Raw genomic sequence first — 27,219 nt, 5'->3', positions numbered from 1 at the left:
GGCACTCACACACTAACACCTCCTATCACACACACACACACACACACACACACACACACACACACACACACACACACACCATCATTCGAAGTCTCCCTTTCTCCCTGACATCTACCTTGTTTAGGCATCCCCTTACCTTTAAACTTACCTTTCACAAGCCAGGCCTGGGACACCCTGTGCAAGCATGAGGCCCGGCACCCAGGTAAAAAGCCAGGCCTGGTGGCCACCTAATGATTCCACAGACAGAAAGCAGAGGCAGGAGGGTGCTGGGGCCTCACTACCAGCTCATCTAGCCAAACAATGATGTCCAGGGTCGGTGAGAGGCCCCACCTCAAGAAGTGAGATAGAGAGCAACAGAAGAGGACACTGGTGTCAGCCTCTGATCTCCACACACGGATGGCATACACACACACACACACACACACACACACACACACACACACACACACACACTCTCTGAGAACCAAGCAGAGAAAGTACTGTCTGCTTTGTCTCTTGTTCTGGTCCTGCCGTCACTCAGATGAAGGCCCTCCCCTGTCTCAGGGCAGTATCTTTGTCCACTGAAATCTCTGGTTCCCAGGATGTTGTGTGTGCCACAATACCAGTTACAACCCTCTCCAGAGATGCTTTTCCGCTTGGTCCGCTCAGCTATGCGCATGCATGAGGTCCTGGTAGGGGTCGTGTCTTCTTCAAAGGGCATGACACCCATCCCGCTGGAATCCATCAGTAGCAGTGGCCTCCATGGAGACCCACCCTCCTCCACAGTCAGGTATTCCAGGCTTCAACTAGAGACCTGAAGATCAGACCCAAGATACCTGCATGCCCCTGACCTGCAGGGGGCACCAGAGGTCCACAGGCAGGCCACAAGCAGCCCCTGGGTTTCTCTGGCCCTGCCCTCCCTCTTCACTACTTGTCAAGAATTCCTCTGCTCTTGCCTTCAGCTCCCTGCTTCTGCTTCCCGTCTTCTGCTGCCCAAGAAAGCACCTGAAACAAGGCCAGCCTGTTGAAGTTTGAACAAACAAGTCTGTGACTCAAGGCAGGGTGAGGTGGCCTCAACATGGAGCAGAGCTGAGCCAAATCACACAGTACCTCCTTCTGGAGACCTGAGGGGGGCCGGGGGTGGGGGGGAGGCGTGACTGGAGGCTGGCACTTCTCACAGATGGGAAACTGAAGAGAAACACGTGTGATCTGTGGTCTGCATGAGGGCAAGGCAGATGTCTGACTGTGGGAGAGTGCATGAGTGTGTGCATATGTGTGAGTGTGTGTGTGTGTGTGTATGTGTGTGTGTGTGTTAAGTCAATGTGCATAGGAATGAGTGGGTGAGTGGAGGGTCTGTGTATATGTGTGTGTGGGCTGCATGTGTATGACACTGTGTGTGCCTGTGTATGTGTAAGCCAGCCTGGTTTAGTGTACTTGTATGAAGACACTCATGCATCCCTGTTTCCCTCACCCTTGTATTACCTCTCTCAATTGCCTTCTCTGGGAGAGGCTTTGAAACATGCTCCTTCCAGTGACACCTGATGACGTCACTTCTGCAGCCCTGGTTTACATCCTGGTCTGGTTCCACAGACCACCTCGGTTGCCTCCTCCACCCACCTGGCCCTCATGGGCCGGGCCCTGATGCTCCACAACACCTTCTTCTGTGGGCCACACCTATTTGTTTACTTGGGCTAGCCTCTGTTACCTCAGGAGATGTTTACAGAAGTCTCCAGTTCTGCCTTCAGCTGGCTCCTGAGGACAAGCTAACAGAGAGGGCAGTGAGGGAACTGGTTGCTCCTTATTGACATTCCCATCCACTGTGGTGAGGTGGGGACACAGCGTGCCTGCGTGAGTGCACGAGGAGGGAGGTGCAGAGAGCCTGACAGCCCGAGAGAGCGCGTGAGTGTGAGCTGAAGGCAGAGCTACATCTGTGCTGGGCTCCTCCTCCTCTTCTCCTTCCTCCCCCCTCCACTCTTCTTCCTTCCTCTTCCTCCTCCACAAGAGCCCATGCTCCATGTTCCACACTTTCATATCTGACCCCCAATCCCAGAGGTCAGAAACTTGACCTCTTCCTGCTGGAAACAGCACAGTCAGAACATTGCACTCCATCCATCTGATTCTAGAACTGTCTATTTCCTCAATTCCAAGTGGTCTCACAGATTTTTAAAGAGATTAAGAAAATAGCTATATTTCTGGTGAATTTCACAGGAAGCCCGTTCTTCAGCGCTGGGCGGGGCCTGCGGGTGATCTGAAGGCCTGGGCAGAGGAAGCAGCTGTGTGAGATGTCCTGCACAGTCCTCGCCTGCCTGTAATGTAGCTGCTGAGGAAAGCGCCCTGGATACCGGGTGAGTCCATCACAGGTGGTGCCGCAGAGTGAGCAATCCTCCCTTCCCTCTACCTAAAGCAGCCCTCCTCATCAGGGTGACTGTTCTCTGAGGGACCACCAGCCATGTCTGAGGACATTGAGGCTGTCCCAGTTACTAGTGCAAGAGCTCTTGGCATCAAGCAGGCAGAGGCCAGTGATACTGCATGGGACGGTGCCAGCACAGAGAGCTGGTCAGTTCAGAATATCCACAGAGCAAGGCCTGTCTGCCTGGGGTCCCCTAGCCCTAAGAGACAAAAACATGGCAGCCTCACTCCAGAGAATCCCTTATAGCAGCCCCTGGTGGAGGCAGGGCCTCCCCTCCAAAGAGCCCAAAGTAGCTGCTCTCCTGTTGGGAAGGAAGGGAGTGTGGCTGGCTGGACAGGGCAGTTCGGCTCAGCCTCATGTGAGAGTAGCACTGTCTGCTTCCTGGTGGGGCCCTGGCTTTCTCACAGAGCGGTTCTCACCCTGTCACAGAGCCCCAGATGTTTTTAGTAAACAGCAGGAAGAGTCCACTTCTAGAACTCCAAATCCTTGATCCAACCAACGGCTTTTCCAAGGCAGTGAAACCAGTTGGTGCTCTTGGGAGCAAGGGTCTCTGCCCACGTCCTCACCCACACTTGATGCTGTCTGTTTGCTTCTTAATGCTAGTCAAAAATCTGAGGCCACAGGTTGTGCCCGGGCCCCAGTGATCAAGGGCACCGAGTGGCTTCGCAAACGGTGGTCACTGAGGAGTCTTTCTTGTAGAATGTTTTAGGTTGTTTTGCCCGTCTTGCTGTTACTGAATTGGGGGAGCCTTGCCTATGTTCTAGAGCGGTGCTTCTCAACCTTCCTGATGCTGCAACCCTATGTTGTGGTGACTTCAACCATACAATTAGTTTGGTTGTTACTTCGTAACTAATTTTGCTACCGCTCGAATTACAATGTAAGTATCGGATATGCAACCCCCATGGGGTTTGCGACCCACAGGTTGAAAGCCGCAGCTCTAGAGTCTGTGAGACTAGACTAGGAATGCAAGTCCGGTCCCTGATCCATGAGCGGCCTTTGCTTGCTGATCCATGAGAGGCCCAGAGACATGCCTCTTAATGACATGGTTCTGGTTTATTCCCAGCACTTCACGGATTCATTGGCTCTGCCTCTTTTCCTTAGATTCTTCTTTTTCTAAAAAATGAAAGAAAGAATTGTATTTTACTGCTTATGTATATGGTTGTTTTGTGTACTAATTGCAGGCCTGGTGCCTGTGGAGGTCAGAAGGGGGTGCAGGATCCCCCGGGACTAGAGTTACAGATGATTGTGAGCTGCCATGTGGGGGCAGGGAATTGAACCTGGGACTTCCAGGAGGGAAGCCAGTGCTCTTAACTGCTGAGCCATCTCTCCAGCTCTAGATTTCTTTTATTTGCAATCTCTTTCCATCCTAAGAAAGGATATGATGTACGCTCTCACTATCAACTGTATTTTCCTGCACTTAGCCACCACAATAAAATAAAATAAAATCTACGACAGAGTTTAAACTAGAAAATCAGTTAGTTTCATGTTCTCTTTTACAGCTCACATAGCCTTGGCGTGATTTCCAACCTTCCTCACCACCCAACATCACCTTTTCTTGGTGTCCTTTCTACACGTTACACTTTACCCACACTTACAGCTGTCCACGTATGTGCATGTATATGCACATTATAGGCTAGGATCTGCGTATGAGGGAGAACATGAGGGTTTCCTCTTTCTGAGTCTGGGTAGCCTTGGTTAATATTGTATTTTCTAAGTCCACCAGATATTCCTACAACTGTTGTGATTTTATTGTTCTTTTCAGCTAAATAACATTGCATTTCATATGGGTACCATGTTTTCATGGTCCATTTACCTGATGATGGATATCTAGGGTGGCTTCTGCTGTGATGAACAAAGCTTCATGGCTTCAGAATGGTTAATCTAACTGTATGGAAGTTTATTAAGATATATAGAATTTGCAGCTGGGTAAGTGTTGGAAGGGCTGCTTTACTCCAGCTGTGTGATGTTTTCATGTGTGAGTTCAGTACAATAGAGTGATTTTGTAAACATTTAATTTATTCTGAGCTCGTAAGTATTTTGCTTTTGACCTTCATTTATAATCATACCTTAAAAATTCCCTTTTGTTGCAGGCCAGGTCTGTGAAATAGTCATGAGAATGAAACAATGTATCTTCAAGTATCATTTAGACCATATTTTCACATTTCTTAACCTTGATTTCTGTTTTTGTGGGGGTTTTTTTGTTTTTATTTTTTAATTTTTAATTTTTTTTTCTGGAGCTGAGGACCAAACCCAGGGCCTTGTGCTTGCTAGGCAAGCACTCTACCACTGAGCTAAATCCCCAACCCTGATTTCTGTTTTTAAAGTTTGTTCTGTTTCTTGAAATATCTCTGCTTCATAGAGGTGTCCTTCACAGGGTGATTGTCGGCTTTCTTTGTGTCTTCAGACAGTGGTGAGCTTTCAATACTCCATAGCAGAAGGAACTCAGCCCAAGATAAAAGGACCCTTCATGTTTCATCTGTGGATTTAATGTATTTTAACATGGTAGGCAAGAACTACAGTTAGTAGAAGGTCACGTGAGCTCTGGAAACCAGTGCTGAAGACAACCTTTCTGCATTTACTGGGTGTCTGCCTATAGCCAGGAAAGGGCTAGTACTGAGGCCCTGTCTCCTCATCACGGACTTGGGAAAGGCAACTTCAGCAGGAGCCACACAGCAGATACGGTATTCTACCCACGACTGCCTTCCCACCTCCATTTGCAGGCAGGAACTGCAGATGGGAGCTTCAGTGGGGCTGGAATACCCCGCTAACGGAACCCAGAGCACGTGGATAGTGGGAAGGTCCTTCCAGATTCACTCAGCTTTCTGGCACCATTCATTGATGTAAATTGCCAGAGACAGAATGCAGGTGGGATCTTTTCCTAGTGATCAGTGGTCATGGAGTATTTCCCTTAACTCTGTTGGGTCACTTTAGAGGGAATTTTGTGGCGTAATGGAAACATAAAACAATGAAAGGTTGTGATGACATTTTGAGCAAGGAGCATTCATTAATGCTCTGGGATGGAGAGCATCTGCAGTTTTAAGTGACTTTCAAAAGACAGGTTCTAGACTACGTTCATTTATGATGAAGGTTGTTGCCAACTGGTGAGTTTGACTCACTAGCTCTTTCTGAACTGTTGGCAATGTACATTTTATTTAAATGATCCAAGTGGTCCTGGCTTAACAATCTATGAGGCTGGTCTCAGCTCGGCATGCTAACTGCCTCACTTCACAATCCAGCTGCAAAAGCTCCAAGTCACGTCTCTGAAAATGCCTGGGTCACACACATGCGTGAGCCTCCAGATCAGTCTTCGCAAAGAACTCCTATAAATGTTAGCTTGAGTTCTTTTCAAATCAAAACAGCATGGCAAGGGTTGCTGTGGTCAGTTGAACCTGACCTCTGTCCAGTCTTCGCTATTGAGCTCGGATGGCTTGGCCTCACTCCTCATCTCAGAAACATGGTTCCTTTCCAGCTCATTTCACTCTGAAACCTTTAAACAAACTTTGGATGGTCAGTTTGTTAGTTCCTTATTCAATTTATTATTATTATATGTGTGCAAGGCATGGTGTGTGTGTGTGTGTGTGTGTGTGTGTGTGTGTGTGTGTGTGTGTGTGTGTGTGGACACGTGTGGGACACAGCACACATGTGGAGGTCAGAGGACAGCGTTGCAGAATCTGTTCTTTCTCTTTACCTTCATGTAGGTTCTGAGGCTCAAACTGGGGTTGTCAGGTTTATACAGCAAACACCTTTATCCACTCAGCCGTCTTGCCGGCCTCTGGTTTGTTAGTTTAGTTTCTGGTGAAGCAACAAAGCCATGTGACCTAAGGGCTCAGTGGTATTTTTTTTTATTTTATTTTATTTTATTTTATTTTATTTTATTTTATTTTATTTATCTTGTTTTTTTTTCCAGACAGGGTTTCTCTGTAAAGTTTTGGTGTCTGTCCAGGATCTTGCTCTGTAGACCAGGCTGGCCTCGAACTCACAGAGATCTACCTGGCTCTGCCTCCCAAGTGCTGCGATTAAAGGCATGCACCACCACCACCCGGCCTCAGTGGTATTTTATAAAGCACATTCTGCACTATCATCTATGTCAAAGAGGTCATGAATAAAATATTGTGATAATGGCACCACAAAAATTCAAGAGAAAAAGAAATCCAAGTAAATTTCATGCCCTGAAGCACTCCTGGCACCAACCTTCTCCTGTAAGACCATTCAGCCTGTTCCACAACCACTGACCAGGCAAGGGACTTCCCACTGGAAGGTGCAATGGCCATCTCTCTCACGATGAGCACTGTGCAGTCGCAGTTTGTAAACAGAAGGCTTGGGCTGACAAGGCAGTTCAGTGGGTGAAGGTACCTGCTTCCAAGCCTGGTGACCTGAGTTCCATCCCTGGGACCCACATGATGGAAGTACAGAACTGACCCTCAGACTGTCCTCTGATCTCCAAAGCATACTGGAGCATGCGCCCCCAATAAATAACTAAAAATATAATGAAAAATTAAATTTGAGGTTTGGAAAGACAACTCAGAAGTTGAGAGTGCATACACAGTGTTCTTGACAAGGACCGGAGTTCAGTTCCCAGCACCCATGTTGCCTATAATTCCAACTCCAGGGGTTCTGATGCCCTCTTCTGGCCTCTAAGGGTACCTGTACTCATGGATGCATATCCCCACAAAGATACACACACATGAAGACACCTAAGAAAAAAATAAAATAAATCTTCAAATTAAAAAATTAGAATGCTTGATCCCTCTTTCTCTTTTTGGTTTGTGCTTAAGTGACATTGTCCAAAGCTGGAAGATATATACGTATAGCAATGGCCTTTCCATTCACTCTTAGATGGAAAACAAGTCATTTCAGAAGTTTTGTAATGAGTATTGCAACACATTTAATGACATTAAATAGATGCCTATGATATTTTACTCATGGATTTCCACTCTGGAAATCTGAGTATCAACACATTAACAGGAAAATAAGCACACAGAGGTTCATTTTGTATTTCTTGTAATAGTGAACTTGAGCAGGAAACGTCCTGAGACAGTCAGTTTCAGGGAAGGTGGAAAGTTATTACCAGCATTCTGACTGAATATGGAAGAACCATAGAGAGCCTCCCCAGCAAGCTACAGCAGGGGTGTGGAGGATGTGGGGGATGTGACAGTAGGCTGAGAAACAGAGCTACAGCACAGGGTTGGTTGGATGTTTGCATATATGCAAATGCATACATGGATGCACACACTCACACAAGCACGCATGTACACACACACACACACACACACACACACAGAGTTTATTCTCCACCGTGGAGTTGCACCTTGGAGGGGTTGGAAAATCTGCTCCAAAAGTGGCGGCTCTTCCTCTCACCTGGGAATTGTAGTAGACTGAGACCCTTGCTAATAAACAACTCTACTGAATTTGCTTTAAAAATATAAAGCAATATTTGGAAACCAAAAAAAAAAAAAAGAGTTGCATATGACCCTAGCTCTTTAGAGGGGCCACTTTGCACTTTTGTGTATTTATTATTGCTATTGGTAATATTGCATTATTATTGGTAATAACAATATTATTACCAATGTTTTAGGAGAACGGACTCCCTGGCCAGCCTCATGAAGATGATGAAGGAGGTACAGTGTGACAGCCAGGGTTGCCCAGGATGAGCCTATCCATCGGAACTTCTAGGTATGTGATCTGGGGGACATTCCTCAGCCCCTTTTAAAGTCATTTGTCCCAGGTCCTTGAACAAAGCAGGAGGATGGTAACTGATTGTGTGGAGAGACTTGATAGCACCATGGTGAAAGGGAGGTCCACAGAGGACACCCAGGGTGCCACCAGCTCTTGGTGAGTCCTCAGTGCCCCTCACGGCCAGCAATTTCAGTGTTTTCTTTATTGTTGTTCTTAGACAACTCCATCCAGAGCAGAGTTCATAAATGGTGGCCCATGGGCCAGACAGTCTACAGTCAACAGATCGTGTGTGTGTGTGTGTGTGTGTGTGTGTGTGTGTGTGTGTGTGTGTGTGTGTGTTGCTTTGAAACACCAGTGAATTGTCAGCTAGAAAGGGGATGATTTCACTGAAATTTCTAGGCCACTCACTTCTCTTGGGACAATCTGAGTACCATAGGGTCCTGGCCCATCCCCCCCCACCCCCCCGCACTCTGCAGGCTACACCAGTTGGTCATTGCTGCCCCTGCTGATACCATGGCCTCACCTCATGGCACACTGCACTCATTCCTGTCAGTGACCATGTTCTGTGGGCACTGGGCTTATGGTTCCTCATCTATAAATCTCCACTGTCTTCCCTTCACCAAATGATGTCACCTGACTTATAAGACAGCAGGGAAGGCCTGTTGTGGAAGGCCTGGCACACGCTTAGTGTCATGGACTGAGGGACATAGGGTAGGAGACACTGTTTGAAGGTGGAGCTCAGGCTGGGGGATGTTACAGGACCAGAGCTGGGACAGAAGCACAGACCAAGGTCAGAGCCGGTATCATGTGACCTAACCGCCTAGGAGGCCTGGAGAGCAGGGGAAGGTCAGCAGACCTAAGGAGGCCTAGCCTCAAAATCCCTCACACAATTTCCAGGACCTCATGTTCTGAGAGCTGGAATGGACAGTGTGGGATCACCCCAAAGATGACCACTCATTTAAAATGACCAGAGTGAGCCCTGCTGTGGCTAGGTAAGCCAGCCAGGCTGGGTCCACTTCCTGTGGCTCTCTGAGCTGGTCCATAACAAGGTCATAGGAGGTTGAGAACACCAGGGCAGGGAGAAGCAACCACACATAACTGGAAAGAGGGCCTGGGCATTAGGTCTGGGACTCAGACTCTGCCCCAGAATGGAAGACTGAGTTGGGCTGCTCCAAGTCTGAGCCTGAGACTGCCTTCCTTGCCTCTGGACCTCCACAGAATAGACCATTGCACCCACAATACCACTCACCTTTTCAGAGACTTCTTGCCTATGAATGTTGCATCATGGGTAAGTTCCTGACACAAGGTCCCACTAAATTCAAGTGGAAGAGAGAGTGGGCTACGTGACCCCAGCAGACACTGTGGGAGAAGAAGATCTTCCCAAAGCCAAGACCACTGACTCATGTTCCCACAGGCTGGCCGTCTTTTCTTAGGCTTGAGGGAACTGTTTTTGGTCATCAGCCCTTAGCTGTGGGTGGGAAAATTACATCTCCAAGACATGGTATACTTCATGTTCTTCTTTAATGGACCCTTTCTAACCACAGGGAAAGGGCAAAGTCATCTACAGATCTAGGGTTTCCAACCACGGACATGAGCCACACCCCATGTGGCAAGGCTCGAATGTTCCGGGAGAAGTCTTTGCTATTCACCAAGTGAAAGATGGGTCAGGCTGGTGCTGCCTGGGGTGTCTGTTGAGCCTCAAGCCTGGCTGCCACACCCCCTCCTCATCCTGAACCAAAGCACCATGCAGAAGAGAAACCCGGAGCTTGAACATCTTCTACTTTTGGCTCAAAGTAGCAAGCTCATACCTCAGACTCGCTCTCTCCCCAATTCCCATGGAAATGAATGGCTGTCGGAGCAGTGCCGAGGGGTGCATTAGTAGTGGAGACATAGAATCTGCATTCACAGTCCAGAAACTTCAGGTGTCCCTTCAGAGACTCCAGTGAATAGGGTATCTTGGACGGAAGGCCTATATGGTGTACACTGTGTATGTTTCTAGGGAAGAAAATGGGCTGGGGTCCTGGGGGATTCTTCAAATGTTCTCAAGCTCAGAGTAGCATGTTTGGGAGGCCATGGGACTGGGGAACAGTTATGGGAAGTACAGCAGTAGTCAACATGTAGTTAGGGGGTGCTCTAGCCAGCCTTATTCACATCAGCTAAGACAGCGATTCCCGAGGTGGGACATAGGGTGATATGAGACTTCTGGTATGCACAAGCTCCCCACCCCTCAGCAGACTAGCCCTGCTTTTCACAGTCCACAGGCCTGTCATCAGACACAAGCAACCCTAAAAGGACGTTGGTCTCTGGAGACAAGCCAGCAGCAGGGCCCCTAGGCTCTTTTCTCTTGCTGTGATAAACTACTCAACAAAAAAGAGTTCAGTGGGGAGACAGGGCTTGTTTTCGCTCACAGTTCCAGGTATCAGCCCATCACGCTGGGAAACTCACGGCAGGAACTTGAAGTAGCTGTCACATCCACAGTCAAGAGCAGAGAGAGATGGATATACTCATGCAGAGTGCTCAGTTGACTGTCTCTCCTCTCACCTAGTCCCGGGCCCCGGAGCGGTCCTTCCTTCTTGGCCCACCAGGTTGTGAACAAGAAGGCTCATGTTCTTCCTTCCACAGAAACAAGCCTCTCCCACCTCCATTCCTTCCTTGCTCTGATGGACATGTTGTCAAGCCATAAACGGAAGTAAATTCTTCCCTCTTAGGTTGCCACCATTGGGTATTTTCTAACAGCAGGGGGAGACATAACTAGTACTAGTTCTTGGAGATGGGGAGGGAGTGACAAGGGAGAGGAAGAGGAAGAAAGAGGAGAGGGGAGAGAGAGGAAGAGAGAGAAAGAGAGGAGAGGGGGGGAGAGGGGGGAGAGGGAGAGAAGTCCCGGCCTATGTCTAAACGGAGGGAGCCAGGCCTCTCAGAGGAGCACCTCGGTCACTCCAGGAGAAAATACATGAAGATAAATTGATTCTATCAATATGTGTTTCTGGAACCCAAACGCTGACACATTCTGGTCATTAAAATTTGGTAGAAAGACTCCAAACATAACCATCCTTGGAAACGTGTCTTTTCCAGTCCAGTGTGAACAGTGTGGGTCTTCCACGCCAAGCTCCCAGTTTTATAGAGTCTGGAAACAATTAATGAAAGCCTTGGCTGGGTTAGTGAGGAAGTACGAGATCCAGAAGGGTAAAGAACACTTCAAGAATTCACCAAATTCATATCATATTGAAAACCTCTTGCCCTTGGAAACAAAAACAGAACAAGCCATGTGTCTATGAAAATCCAGGACAGTGGTTCTCAACCTTCCTAATGCTGTGGCCCTTTAATACAGTTCCTCATGTTGTGGTGACCCCCGCCATAACATTATTTCATTGCGACTTCATAACTGCAATTTTGCTACTGTTACAAATTGTAATGTAAATATCTGATATGTGACCCCTATGGGGGTCAAGACCCGTAGGTTGAGAACCAGTGGTCCAGGACAGCGTTTTCCTACAGATCTACCAGCTCCACTCTGTTCCTATTACTCTGTTTAACCCCTTCCTCTCCTAAGATCTCTCTTCTCTCTCCAAGAAAATCCAAAGTTTTCTGTGACTCTCACACCCACTGGTCAACCTGCACTTCCTGGGTCTGCTCTCCTGCATCTCCTTCCTCCTGCAATCCAGGAGGAAGAGCTCACCCAGGCTGCAGACCTAGGCATCCTCTGCTGCTCTGCATCTCCTCTCTACTTCTTCCTTCTACAGAGCGACAGGTGGACGCCCACCCCCCGAACCTCCCACGGGTTGACCATCACCCCACTGAACCTGTAACACATTCCCTCAACTGGTCACATTCAGAAAGACATACAAAATCAGAGTCAGCATTACAGCCCAAATCACCCCCACCACCTCCCATGCATGCCCTGCTCCATCACTTCCTGTCCCTGCAGCTAGTGTCTTACCTTCCTGCTCTCCTTATAGAGCAGCACCCCTCCTCCTCCCCGCCTCCCACCAAGCCACTGTTATCACTCTCTGTTTCTGCTTCTCCTGTTTACTCAGTCCTCAGTTCCGTACAGTCTGGCATCCTCTTGCATGTACGTCCCTTTGCCTTGGCTCCCACAGTGGACATCAGGCTGCCCATCTACCCACCAGACCTGACTTTGTGAGCTCCCTGTGTTGAGCACTACATTATACAGGAACTAGCTCTTTGCTGGGCAAAGGTACAACACTCCTTCGTGTGCCTCTTACCCAGGAGGCTTCTTAATTGGTTTCTTTCTTCCTCCACCCGACCACAAGGTGTTGGAGTCAACAGCATCCCCCCTTCTTCTCCACGTGGTTTCTGAGGAGACATTGAGTAAAAGTAGCCAATCTTTCCAGTCCAAACCCTCAAAGGTACTCCTCCTTGTGGGTACCTCCTTCATTCACCCTCTTTCCCTTCATTCACCCCCCTCCTTCATTCACTCACCTCCTCCTTCATTCACCTGATCAGTTGACTGAATGGAGGAGCCTAAGTGGGGTATAAGGAGTGTTACTGGGGATCTTCATGATGGGTACAGAATGGATCTGCCTTTCTACTTAGTTTTGTCACTAACAAAACTGGTATTTTTTCACTTCTATCTGTTGGATACTAGCACCTCATTTCTCCGTTGGCAAAAGAACATCAGGGTGCTATCTGTGATGGTGTCCAAAGTCTAGCATGCTCGGTTGATGCCTCGCTTCCCCATCAGGTGGTATGCTCCATGAGGACAAGGAGCGCTTTGGCATTGTTCACTATGGGTCACAGCATGCAGCATAGCGTGCGTGCACACACACACACACACACACACACACACCCCAACTCCAGGCAGTAAAGTTCAGCAGTATATTTTAGTTTCAGAGCACATTTGTCTCGTTACTGGATCTAATTTTTTCCTTGCTAATTCTGGGTGCCCCACCCTGCCATGCCCATCCTGAAAGCCAGAAAGATTAATCGATGGAGATCTGGAGCCACCGAGCTGTGACTTTGCAAAGGATAAAGCCAAGTCTTCCTAAGATAAATCTGATGCTTTTCTGAGTCTTGGTGCTGACATGGGGATTATGCAATTTGGGTGTGTGATTGAGCCATACAGATGTTTTAACAAAACATCAATTATTGCCTTGCTGGTATGGTCCATCATTTTTGAACTTGTCAGCTCCTTGACTTCTGGAATGGCAGAAAATCGTGATAATAAAACTGGATGTAATTATCCAAACAGCCATTTCAGGGCTGAAAATTTACCCAACAATAAACCAAGAGAGACCATTTATTCAAGACAAACAACTGAAGTGGAAAACCCGGAGTCTGAGGTGTGTTTCACCTGGGAGATGCTGTGTCTCCCTAGCTCAGTCAATATAATCATGTGCTAGTTACCGGAATTGCTGCCTTACCAAGCAAACACTGCCACCAGGGGGGACTTAATCCCAAGGCCTGCACAGAACCATCCAAGGTTCAAATGAATTATTGAAAAGAAACAGACGTCTCAGCAGCAGACGAACAGGAGAGGAAGAGGAAATGCCTTGGTCAGCTTGAAGGTTAGACACTGTTTACAGCAAGCAAGACCAGAGAGCCAGTGGGAGAGCCACGTCACCAGACACTCATGGAGCACCCAGGCAAGCTTCCACGTGTGCAACGGTGTGAGCATGCTCGGGAGGGGACAGAGTCTCCTTGTTATCTATACACACTTACCTAGACACAGAGCAGAAGGAGACAGAGGAAGGGCTCAGAGACAGTAAAGCCAGGAAGATGTATGAACTGCCTGACCTCCAAATGCGTCCCCCACCCACAGACACACTCGTCCACGGTGGATGGAGAACTCGCGGCCTCGGGGGTCTGAGCACAGACTTCAAAGCTACCATGTGATCCCTGAGCCCTGCGAACCGGGGAAACTCTGGGGGAAGTTGGGCCACACAATTAGAGCAACAGTCAAGTTTAGAGACCTGAGCAGAGATGTCAGCAGTTGGAGGCACCGCACCCAGCTTGAGAAGGCAGAGGAAGAATCGGCAAATTTGATGAAAACGGGAAAGAATAAAGACAATGATCAGAGTTCCAGAGGCTGTAAAATGTCATCACAGATGTAGAGTGGGGATTCTAGCGGAGCAGAGAGAAAGGTGAAAGAGACAGACAGCCTTTGTACCCACAGACCCTGAGCTGAAGATTCGACGAACCGCAGGCAGATCCCTGGCATGAAATGCTATGGCATTTGCCCATGACTTCTACATGCCCTCCCATATACTGAAAAAGTATGCAGTTTTCATTCATGGTGTGTTGGGTGTATGGGTTGCCATAGTGCATGTGTGGAGGTCACAGGACAGCACATGGGAGTCACTTTTCTGCTTCCACCGTTGGGACCTGGGAATCTAACTCAGGGTGACAGACTTAACAGCAAGCCCCTTACCCACTGAGCCACCTCGCCCACCCTTCCATCTACTTTAAATCCTCTCCAGGTTCCTTTCAATACAGAATACCTCGCCGCACACGTCACGTAAGCAGTCGGTGTGCTGGGGAACAACAAGAAAAACATTCTGTGTGTGCTCAGTACAGATGGAGTTTTCTTTCTGCTTCCTATCTCTGAGGATTCTCCACTCTGTCCCTCAGGGCAGAGCTTCTGAATAATGTGCCTTTGATGCTGTCTACTCAGTCTCTTCCAGGTGGCTCAGGAGGCGGGCTGAGTCTCCTGTCCCCTTAAAGGTCCACTTCCATCAGCACACCTTAAACCTCGGAGAAGAAGTAAGTGCAAGACCTTCCTGCTCCTGTGGGGACAGTATGCAGAGCCCGGACAGCCCATAGCGCTCTCAGATGGCCTCCAGAACTCAGGGACATGTCATGTGCTCCTCTTGCACCCCCTCCCCTGTACCTTGGTCAACCCTACTCACTGCCCCTCCTCCACGAGCTCCAGGGAGGACTGTTCCTTTGTATCCTCATACTTCTTACTATGCCTGTGCTCTTCTAGGGTCGGGTCAGATTCTCCTGCCCAAGGGTGTGAGAACACAGGGCACCATTCTGAGCCAGCAGCAGTCCCTGGAAAATCCAGCCATGGCTCCTTAGGAGGCGGCTTTTCACACCTCTATTATTATTATTTGATAATACAGTAGCTAAATGGCTCTTTAACACTAGCTGGCATCATGGGAAATTTTCAGAATAAATAACTAAGAAATAAGCAACTCTGTAGCCATCACCATTCTCGGGCCAGTCCTCCACGCTCACCTTCCAAGGGCTGGGCTCCCACCTAACCCGAGGGCAGGAGCGCCTTCTTGGATGGCATTAACAGGCTCAGGAAAAGAGTTGAGCCTCTCCTTGCTTATGCTGTAAGCCTGCTGCTGCCAGCTCCTGGCTGAGCGAAGCAATGGGAGAGAACAGCCAACACAGGACTCCCGGAGGAGCTAGATTTAAAGAACAAACACGCAAATAAACAAACGGCCCTGGAGCAAGGCGAGGCAGCCTCCCCGTGTTCCTTTGCCTAATCGCGTATAAAAGTTAGTTTAGGGCCTCAGCTTCGTTCTTGCTATTGAGAAAATGAATCTAGTATGAAACCTTTCGGGGAGTAAACAAGTTTGCTGCTAGTATTTGCTGGAGTGAGTGTGGGAATTCCTGAGAGTGTGTGGTTGGCTGGTAAGACTTGTGGGTGTCGTTGGGGACAGTGAGCTAGACCTGAGTCATACCAAAATGCAGCCCACTGTAAATAGCAAGGCCCTATACACAGCCCACCCTCAGGCATAACTCCAAAGTACCAAGAAACTGCCCTGCACACTGGCTCATCTTCTCAGAGGAACCCGAGCTTCAGAAGGCGGGATTGGGAAACACACACAGAAATGGAGGCGTAGAGATGTTTGGAGGCTTTCTCTGGTGGGCCACGTTGGGGTAATTAGAAAGGCAGCTATACTGGCTAGTTTTTGTCCATTTGACACAAACTAGAGTCTCACCTGGGAGGAGGGAACCTCAATCTGAGAAAATGCCCCCAACAGACTGACCTGTGCAAATGCCTAAGGGGTGTTTTCTTACTTAATGATTGACGTGGGAGGATCCAGCTGTGGTGCCACAGCTGGACAAGTGGTCCTAGGAGGCATAAGAAAACACACTGAGCAAGCCATGGAAAGCGCGCCAGCAAGTAGGGTTCCCTCATGGCCGCCGCTTCGGTTCCTGCCTTGAGTTCCTGCCCTGCCTTCCCTTCCTGATGGACTGTAAGCTGTAAGGAGAAACAAGCCTTTTCACCCCAAGCTGCTTCTCCCACAGCGCTCGTGGCAGCAATAGAAATCAAAACATGGGACAGAAGCCCTTGTCCCAGCTCAAGGGCCCTGTGACTGACTGGGCAAAAAAGGAGAGGAACCTACTGTCCCCACTTACTCAGGCTTTAGGGCCACCTCACCACCCAATCTGCTTGAGATTCCCTGTCTGAGGCCAGGCCAACACACTCCTCTACTCCCTGGAGGACTGATGATGAGCACAGGTGGACACTGAGGAAGAGTTGAGAATGGCCGTCCAGTGACATCTCTGTGCCCCAGTTAGCATGTCTCTAGGGATGTGATTTAGGATGAGTGTAGGGGCAAAGCCGAGCATACAAACCCCTGTTGAATCAGGACTGGTGGTCCGGGGCATGTGTGAGCAGAGTTCTGGGAGTGTGAAAGCCATTTGGGAGGAAGGGTGGTGGAGGAGAAGGTTGGAGACCAGGGGCCATGACCACATAGACGAGAGATAGCTGACACAGGGACAGTTAACAGAGCCAGGCTCTGGACACACAGTACTCTCGAACCCTGGCCATCGGTGCTGGGAAGAAGCCCACAGCTCTAAGCTGTGTGTCATCAAAGGCTGGAGATGGACAGGTGTTGGATGATTCTCATGGTTACCTGGTGGGTAGTGCTCAGAGACCTCATTTTGTGGATGAATGAGCTAAGGTGGGAAGAGGGGAAGGCCTTTCAGGTCTACAGCACTGCCTGGGACAGACCCACATCTGTTTAAGTAAAAGCCATCTCATTTTGCCATTTGCCATCAGGACCCATTTCCACTGCTCAGAAACCCACTTTTTGAACACATTAGGATGTTCCGTTCTGTGGGGTTCACCTTGTCTTCTGTCCCAGCTTGGCTTTGGGGCATGTATCTGGTGAGTTCTTCATTTCACATACAGGGTGTGGTGTTCACAACACTAGCTGTGAACTTCCAAGCAGGACTCTGTAGCTAGAGTTTTCCTGCCTGGCCCACAGTCAGGACAAATCTTTCTCACCTGCCAGTCCCAAGCCGCTCAGACCCGACCAAGTAAACACAGAGACTTATATTGGTTACAAACTGTATGGCCGTGGCAGGCTTCTTGCTAACTGTTCTTACAGCTTAAATTAATCCATTTCCATTAATCTATACCTTGCCACATGGCTCGTGGCTTACTGGCATCTTCACATGCTGTTTCTCATCATGGCGGCTGGCAATGTCTCCAACTCAGCCTTCCACTTCCCAGCTTTATTCTCCTCCTTGTCCCACCTATACTTCCTGCCTGGCCAATGGCCAATCAGTGATTTATTTATTGACCAATCAGCAACACATTTGACATACAGACCATCCCACAGCAGGACTCTGTCCTGGGAAGTTAATCAATCAGTCAACCACAAGAGAATCTACTCGTAGATTATGGCCCCAAAGCCACAGACGGGGACAGCATCCTCTTTCTTCTGTAAATACTCAACTTGCTCTGGGGATGTTGGGGTCTCAAGGCTGGTCTAGCTCTGCTGCCCTCCATAGTGGGTGGGCACCTTCTTCCATATCAGAGCCAGGAGGCCTGGCCAGATCCTCAGGGATTCTTGGAACTGATGGAGGCCTCACAGGTTCTTGGGGGCCCAAAGTGATACCCTTCCCAAGATCCTTGTCTCCCGGGTCATAGCTTCTAGGATCTCACAGCACCCTCAGGCTCCTCTCCTGAAGAATACTTCTTTCCTTATATGTCCTTCCGCAGTGTCTTTCCCTTCTAATTCGTTCTTTATTCAGTGAGATGTGACGTGGCCTTGGACAAAAGGGCCGCCAACTCAGGAACCTGAGACTCCAATCTCTATATTCTCCCCAACAGCATTCCCAGCTGTGACACTGGACAAGTGGACTGACTAGGGTACCTCTAGTTCCCCTTTGTAACTCCTCAGGAAGACTTTCTGGAGTCCAATCCTACGGTTTAGTCACAGTGAGAAGAAAGGAGAGAAGTGTGCTTGCTTGGCCTGGGGTCCAGTGAGCTAAGTCTTCTTTAATTCTAGACACTCAGCAATCAGAAAGATTGACATACCAGGTTGAACTACTATTTAGAAATAGAAGACTTTCATTCATGTCTTCCAGTACAGTGCAACCTCTTTAAACCATGCCCCTGTGCCAGAGTGACAAAATAATCTTCAAACTCTGGTGGAAGAGAAATAGATTTGCAAGGGCGGCCAAGTCCAGATATTATTTATGTGTAAATGTGGGTTTCAGATAGAAAAAATGATATGGAAATGTCATTATTTTAAATTAAAAAATTTTAAATTTAATTAAATAACATTTATTATTGTTGTGTCTGTGCATACATGGTGTGGGAGTGCACTGCACCACAGCATTCTCGTGGAAGTCAGAGGACAACTTGTGGAGTTGGCTCTCTCCTTCCACTGTGTGGGCTCCAGGGGCATCAAACTCAGGTCACTGGGCTGGAGTGACAAGTACTTTACCCACTGAGCTGTCTCGGGTCATTTGCTTGCACACTGTGGTCAATCCAGCTGTTGAACCGTGACCCTGAGACCGTGTCTGCATTAACTGTCCAAGCCAAGTGAAGCAAATGCCAAGCCCAGTGGGCTAAAGTCACGCAGATTCAGTATCTTGTTGTTCTGGAGGCTGAAGTCCAAACCCAGCTTCCTGGGGCTGAAGCTAGAGCTTTGGCAGCCAGATTCTTTTGGAGGGTCTGCTTACTCACAATGGATGTCACTCACCCATTCCTGAAGCATCAGCATGGCCTCCCATGTCTACACTCCCTCTGATATGACCTTCCTGGCTAATCTATGCCACTCCAGAACCTTCATTGGAAGGGATATCATTTGGCCTTCTAAATAGTGGGTCTTGGTAGCTGATGGGTCAGGAGCACAGCATGGTGCAGTTGGACAGGCTAAAGTGATAGTCGTCAGAGGCTCCATGGTGATGCGGACAAGTGCCATCGTCCACACCCTACACACAAGCACACATCAGTGTCCAAGGCTGGGCAAGATTTGAACACAAAAGTGCCTTGTGTCTTGTGCATTGCTTGGAGTGGTGCTGTGGAGACACAAAGGAATTTGGAGGGAGGCGATTTACCTTCGTAGGTCAGTTACCTTCTCTGTTTGCCAGTCAGTCAGCTAGGCCCAGAGATGTTCTTTCTCCAGTTGAAAAGCTGTTTAAGGGCAGGGTATGTAACTGTGAGTCAAGAGTCAGAGGAGCCCCTGGAGTGAAATGGGCCTTGTTTAAGGTATTTGCTATTCCCCAACCTTCCACCAGGTGGCAGCCTTGAAACACAAGGCGGTGGTCCATTTGGCAGTGGCTTTCAAGTATCTTAAGTGGGGGAGGCTACTTCACATCTTAGAAGTCTTTCTTGGTCTCCTTCCTTACGAAGGGTCACCTCGTGAAAAGACTGTCTGGTGCTGGTTCCCCGTCTGGCCAGGAGCATCGGCTGCTTTCTGAAGCCTGGGGCATTTTGCCAGGGGGTGTTCTTGAGTCTCAGCCCTGCGTTCCCACCACACTTCTGAAATGCCCCAGGCCTACGCCAAAGCCAGACAAACTCCAGTCCTTGCACATCCAGCAGGCTATGGTCCTTCCTTCCCTCCAGTCATGCTTCCAGAAAGGAAGTGAGTGCTGGCCTCTGACTTCCAACACACACACACACACACACACACACACACACACACGCCTCCCGCCTGCACATTCCATATGGTATTATGTTCTCAACTGATATTCTCTGCAGTGTGGAGCACAGATCGCCCTCCTGGGAAGGACAGGGCCTTCAGCAGCTTCACAGAGCACTGATTGACATTCCTGTTCTTGTCCACACACACCCTCAGCCTCCCCTCACTCCTCTCTCTGCATCCAACTGCAGCCAGGCTGTCCTCTCTCAGAATCCTCCCTGTGCTGGCTGCCCATCCCCCAGCCTCCATATCCTCTGCCTACACTCTAACCCAGGCAAAGGGACTCCCAGGCTCGCCTCTGAACCTTGCACTCCTTCATACAGGCCTCTGCTGTCTTCCAGAGACAGGACCCCACTCAGACCCGGAGAGGTGCCCAAGAACAGGGTCCTAGCCTTCCTCGGGAGTGTGGAGCAGTGGAGTGGGAGGAGGTAGGGGGATAGGGGTGAGGCCCATAGAGCGGGTGGGTAACTGTTAGGAGTTTAGCTTATCTGCAAGAACAGGAGAATGGGAGGATTCTTACAGCCATGGAAACTCCACATGCTGGCCTTCAAGGGTTGACGGATGTAAGGCAATTGAAACTGGCTGCTGAAAGGGGGCACTCCAGGTACCCTCAGCCAGAAAGGGCAGGGAACAGCCCAGAACCCCACAGTAGTGACTTTATAACTGAGGCTTCCTCTGCAGTTCTCCCGCCCCCCAAGTCTGTCTGAGTGCTCCCCAGAGCCTGTCTCCTTCGGGCTTCCAGGCATTCTCTAGACGGAACCGTTATTGTCCCCAGGAAGCTGAGCCAAGCAGGCAATGTGGGAGTAGAAACAGAGCCAGGGAGTCTGGTCCTGCAGCTGGCAAGGACAGCACCCGTCCCCAGGCTTCAGACTGCACTGAGTACTCTCTTATCTTAGGGGATATCTTCACAGGTCTACACACACATACACAAGGAACCAGACTGCTAGCTGCACACTGCTAGAGAGCTTCTTTCCCAAGACTGCAGATGCTGGGAACTTTCCAATACACCCTTCCTTTCTGGACATCTCTCCCTCCCTTGCACGATATTCAAAACCCCAAATTAGAGAGGAATCCTAGTGCCCCTGCCCAAGTCAGACACGAAATGCTCATTGAAGAAGCACCACATGGAGTCCTGTGGTTGGTGTGAGGACAGTTGCCTAGAGCAACAGCAAGTGAGAGGATTTTCAAAGACCCCAAAGTGACACCCTGCCTCGCTGTAGGTGGACACCTCTGTGTTCATTTAGTGTCCTCTGCAGATGCCTCTGGGTCAGTGGGCCTGGAGTTTGGTGATGGTGAAAGCAGACAGGGCTACAGATGGGGAGGCAGCTCTGGGCAAGCAGAGACCATGGAAGCTTCGATGCCAGTCTGAATGCAGTGTGGGCTCCGGCGTCCATCGGAGCGGGTCCTGGGGTGTCCAGATGGTTTTCATTTTTCCGGATAACCGTGGAAAATGTGAATCATAAGGTGGCCGCGCTGCCCACAGCTGCAGTGTGGGGGCATGCTGCCTGTGAGTCACAAGCTAGGCTCTCCAGAGCTGTTTTGCACATGTCTGTCTAGGGAACAATTCTTCGCTGGCAGTTCGATTTCTTCAGTCTCCTGTTCTCTGATGATTCGGTGTCCAGGGGTGGGAGGCATGCTTTCAGTGAAATGACAGTTTTCACTGAGACCCCCACTCCACCCATGGCACTGATGAGCCCAGCCTTGATGGCCAGAGCAAACTAGAGAATCAACTAATCTTTTTAGATCACAGTGCATCCCTGGAGGAAGGCACCTCTTGAACCCATTTCTCAGAGGGAGGGAGCAAAGGCGAGGGCTTCACTGTTGAACTCCGTTTTCAAATTCTCTAAAGAGACCCCACAGTCCTAAGCCCTTCCCATTGCACACCATATCCTAAACTCACTGAATCCAGATGTAAAGGGACCCTGACTTTCATACTGCATTTTCCTATAGTGATGGCCACAGAGCGATGGCTACAGTACCCCAGAATGCAGCAGAGGAGCTGAGTCCCCATCACCTGAGGCACAACCCAAGTTCCCTCCAACCCAAAACAGGTTTCTCAGAACTGCTGGGACTCCATGCTCTCCCGAAAGACAGGAGACATTGCCACAGCCTCCTGGGCCACTGTGATGCCTGCATTTGGCACAGTCCCACACTGTCATCACTGGTCTTAGCAAAGTCCCCAGAGATGGACAGAGTCTCTATGGCCACTCTGCAAGTGGGGAAACAGGATCAGGACAGATAAGGGGTCTGTCTGGATTGGTCAGCTAGCTAGTAAGCCGTGGGGTCAGGACTGGGGGTTTCAGAGCCCCAAGCCCTGTCTAATCTCTGCCACTCTGCTTCCTCCAGGCATTCCCTATGTACCACATGAACACTGTCTCTAGGCCTCTGCCCTCTTCCAAGGCCATTCCTGCTTGGCTTGCAGAACACCCGTTGCTACGATCTGGGAACTCCTTCCTAGGGCAATGCCTCTGCACCTCTGGGTTCTGGCTGGTTTCTGACACAAGAAAAGACAGTTTGTCCTGACTGCAGAGAGCAATGGTCTTCACTGTGGCTGGCCCAGACTTCTTCCGTCATTTGGAGAGATGGGTGTCAAACACAATCATGATTAAAATGACACCATGTACATTTGTAATTAAACAAGTTAGTAATAAAGACCATAAATCCTTCCAAGTTTGGCACTTTTTAATTATTTCATTATCCGTTATTTAGGTGATAAATCCTGTATGGAATTCTGTCTTTTGAGCATGACAGAAATCACAGTCTCAGTCAAAATGCCTATGAATATTGGCAAGAGGCCCTTAATAAGACCAGGCCTGTTGACATCCCTCCTGGGATGGTTTGGGGTGTCACTAGACCCTCGGCAAGATCAGACTTGTTGATGTTTCTCATAGAAGGAGTGCTGGGGGTGGGGGTCGGTCATTAAACCCTTACCTGAGATCCCAGCCATTCGCTCCCTCCTGCATCTGTCCCCCAGCTACATGAAGTTGTGCCTCAGCAGAACATGGTCTTGGGAGATGCTAGGATGAGAAGGGTGGAAGGCTGACTGAAGCAGAGGGGACTCCAAGGTAGCTATGGGAAGTCGTCACCCGCGCTGGGGGAGCACTCGTCACTGATGTCGCTACTTGGGAGTCATCTGTGCTGTAACTAACCCCTCACCTGTCCTCCTGTTTGTAATCCCAGTCACTCTGGTTCACCAGGTTAGGCTGGGGTGGAGCCAGCCCACGGTGCCTGAGGGGAGTAGATGTGCATTCATTCGCATCTCTTCAGAAGCCCACAGGGCACATGGGAGAGGTGACTGTCATTGAACGGTGTGGTGCTGAGTGTCCCTTCGGAACCCTGCCTCAGTGGATTGCACTCAGCCCTGGTAGGGGTTTCCATGCTGTGGAAATGGAAAGCATTCTGCTAGTCCCCTGGTTTTGCTTTTTGTTTTCCGACAGAGCTGCTCTTCGATGTTCACAGTGCTCCAGGTCAGAACCCACACTCGGCACCTTTCACAGTCCCAGAGCATTTCCAACACCACCTGTGTCCGAAAACATGGATAGAAAATCACCCCTAAGTCTAGAGGCCCAGACTTCTGGGAGGCCTGAAGACTGTCAAGATCAGTCATGCTCAGAGCACCCCTCCTGACAACCTCGGGAGGAGCCTCATGTTCTCACACATCCCTTGAAGGAGACCCGTCTGGACTATGCAGGGATCCCAGGGACTCACACTCCCGAGAGTGACTGACCTGACCAGCCCTGCGTGGAGCTCACGAGGGAAAAGAGACCAGTCCAGAGCTCGCCTTTCAACTTTTCCCAAAGATGACTTTTGTGTGCCCACGTTAATAGCCTCCAGACACCACCTGGTGCCCAGGTCTTAGAAGCTGGGCATGCAGAAGTAGATGGCGAACTTGGCAAATGTGGGCGTACAGGACTCGTTTCATCTGGTGGAGCAGGGCTGTGCTGCAGGGAAGGGAGAGCTGGGCTGAATCTCTAACGGCTTGTTGAGCTGAAAAAAGAGGGCCGCTTTCCAAAAGTGGTCCAAAGAGATGCTTGATAACTGGACTAGAATTTCCTTGGAATGGCTTTGTTGTATATCTAACAATGCCATCCATGCTCCATATATCCAGGTTGTATTCAGTGACTTGCTTAAGAAAGGGTCAAAGGCCTTGAAAAGCTTCTGGGTTCTGGAGAAGAGAGGGGAGGAGGGAGTCCATTGTATCTACATGGTGGGGGCCAGGAACTATGCTGAAGGATGACAGGGACTGGAACTGGAAGATGTCCTGACAAGTTCCCTGGCCCTGGTTTCCACTGACACAGCCAGAGAACTTCTGAGACCAGCTACCTCTCCAGATGGTGGGCAGGCCCTCATAAATCTTCCAAACTACTTCTCAGGGGTTCTTGTCAAAGGTCCCTAAGAATGGGCCTGGGAGGAGATGAGAGGCCATGTTCCATGTCAGATGAGACAGTGGAATGCTATGATCCCGACCATGTCCAAGGCCAGTATGGTGAACAAGAGACCCTGGGCTCAGCTTCAGCTGGGAGGAGAGAAACAGAGACAGGCTGAGAGAAGCTCACCAGTGATGGTGACAGCAGTGGTGGCCTGGGGGCATTCAGCAAAGTGGGAGAGTCTGGGGGTCATTTCCCCATACCTGCCAAGATGATCCTAGCCTACCTGTCCCCCAAGTTCCTGTGGCTGTGTTTTCCCAAAACACATAAACCCATGCGTATGCTTTAACCTTGGTAAGTTCGTCTCTTAGGGTTTGGATGGAAAAGAGTAATCCATGTTTGAGATGATCTTTTGTGGTATAATTTACTCTCCTGAGAACAGGAAATAATATATTATATAAAAATATAAATAATAAATATAAATATATATTATACCTGTGATAGTCAAGGGTAGTAAAAATACTAGTGTATTAGCCAGTGTAGAGACTCCAGGGTCTAAAATGAGAACAGAGAAAATACAACTATAAGACAATAACAGGGAAAGTGACATACAGAAGTCAATACCCTAGGCCGTTTTGTAACATCTGCATAAGTGCCCCCAAGTTCTTAAATGCTATCCACCGATGGTTTTGAGTTATGGTTATCTCTGTTCCATCCCGCACATTTTCCTTCTATATGACCATGTTGTAAATAACCAAAATAAGAATCAAGCCGAGTGACTCTGGACGAAGAGGAAAGATTGCAGAGAAAAGGACCTGGGCTCCCCAGGGAGGCTGTGGCAGGGGACACCCTCCAATGACCCCTCTTTAAGGGACTGTGGTGTGTCTCAGTGGTAGAGTGACAGCCTAGTTCACACAAGGCCCCGGCTTCCATCTCAAGCACCAGGAAAAAGCACAAGCCAAAAGGAGACGTCCTGGACTGTTTTTCCCACACACTGTTGGTGGCTTGCGGCTGGGTTCTGTGGAAACTGGAGGAAGACATGCCACGTAACATGTGGTTTTTAAACCAGGAACTGTGCTGCTGCAGTTTAGGGAAAGAACTTGGAACAGACAAATGCTGACTATCCAGCCAGCATCACATGAGAGGGCCCTCAGGAGGCAACGGGAAATGGGAAGACTCTGCTCAGGCACGGAACCCAGCGCTGCTGACCACAATCCCCTTGCAACCTCCTTCTCCTGTCTGAATAATGGGTAGTGTCTCCCCCAAAAACCTGGATCTGGAGGAGAGAAGAATGTGTCCCAGGGGATGAGAAGTTTGGCAGAGGGAGAGCAGAAAGAAACAAAGGCTGAAAAGCTGAACAAGTTTTCTCACTCTGGGACAGGACAGCTTTGGAAAGGAAAGGTGGGCGGGACATCCCAAGAGGGTCTTACTGAGTAAACAGTGAAGGGCTGGGATGTGGTCATCGAGGCCCAAATGTTCTCTGACATGGACAGCTGCTGGAGGAAAGGGTGGTCAGCTGAGGCATGATGACAGCCTCGGCTTACATATGCAGTCAGGAGATGTTTTTTCAGAGGTCTCCCGCTCTCCAAAGTTCGGCTTCTCAGTGTAGACCCTTTGTCCCGGGCCCATGCTATCTAGAATGTTGTCACCATCATCTAGAGATGAATCACTGGGACAGAATGGAATGAACCAATACCTGCCTCCAACGGGGTGTGTTTAAAAAACTAAGGAGAACCGGAGGTGTGGCTCAATCGGCACTTTGCCCTCGAGGCGTTCACAAAGCCCTGAGTGCGACCCCCAGCACAGCATACACCATGTGTAGTGGCACACACTAGCAAGCCAAGCACTTGAGAGGATACAGAGCACCAGAAGTTCAAGGTCATCCTCAGGCCTACAGTGACTATGAGGCCGTCCGAGTCCGTGATGACAGAGTGGAGCCATGGCAGCGGGAGCAGGAAGCGTAGGGCTCACATCTTGAACTGTGGACAGAAAGCAGAGAAAGTGACCCAGAAATTGAGAGTGGCTTTTGAAACTTCAAAGTTGTCCTTCAGTGCTACCACTTCTCTGACAAAGCCACATCTCCTAAAGCTCCTAAATGGCTCCATCAACTGTGGCCCGAGTAGTCACATGCCCAAGACACTGGGGGGCATTTCTCATTGAAACCATTACAGTGGATCCGTCAAATACTTCTGGAAATGTTCTTGGAGACACATTCAGATGTGTTCCCATGGCGATTACAAATCCAGTCAGGCTGCCAGTTAATAGTAATCACCACAGATGGTATGGCATGAAGGAATAGACAATGTCTGGATGGATCTGTGAATGGATGGACAAGTAGACAGGGGATAGATAGACACAGGCAGATGGAACATTTGGCAGGGATCATTGGCTACAATGGCCCATGAATGTGATGTTTAGCTTAATTTTTAATTTGACACAATCTAGACTCACCTGAAAAAGAGGGTCTCAATGAGGGATTGTCCACATCAAGTCTGCCTGTGAAAGACTGTCTTGATTATGTTGTTGGTGTGGAAAGACCAAGCCTAAAAGTGGGTGGCACCCATCCCTACTTTTGGATCTAGAACTCTACAGAAAAAAGGAGCAAGTGAGCTGAGAGCAAGCATGTGCACATTAACATCGTGTTCCCTGTTCTTGACTGTGGATGTGATGTTTCAGGTCCCTGCTGCCTTGACTTCCCCACAATGATGGACTGGAATCTGAAACTGTGAGTTAAAACAAACCCTTTCTCCCCCAGGCTGCTCCTGTCAGGGTATTGTATCACAGCAACAGGAAATTAACTAAGACAATGGGCTGAAGAAGAATTCCAGCCTTTTGCATTTGAGGTTTAAGAGGGGAAAAAAAATACAACATGTCTATGATGTCTATGTTTGGGATACCAAAGCAATCGCTCCCTGACCTAATTTGGCAA

The 27,219-nt window shown here is 49.2% G+C and overlaps 1 long non-coding RNA gene across 1 annotated transcript; it reads left to right on the top strand.

Annotated features, from left to right (window-relative positions):
* Positions 1–930: 930 nt before the first annotated feature.
* LOC128117907 (uncharacterized) lies at positions 931–22,523 on the top strand. The gene is made up of 4 exons (XR_008220942.1): positions 931–1,041; positions 2,188–2,324; positions 7,965–8,062; positions 22,270–22,523. It is a non-coding gene; the product is annotated as an uncharacterized LOC128117907 (long non-coding RNA).
* Positions 22,524–27,219: the final 4,696 nt, after the last annotated feature.

Source organism: Peromyscus californicus, unplaced genomic scaffold (genome assembly GCF_007827085.1).
Source record: "Peromyscus californicus insignis strain IS unplaced genomic scaffold, ASM782708v3 Scaffold_21__1_contigs__length_65335640, whole genome shotgun sequence".
Taxonomy (NCBI): domain Eukaryota; kingdom Metazoa; phylum Chordata; class Mammalia; order Rodentia; family Cricetidae; genus Peromyscus; species Peromyscus californicus.
Note: the sequence above shows the minus strand (reverse complement) of the source record. Positions and strands in the feature narration are given on the sequence as shown.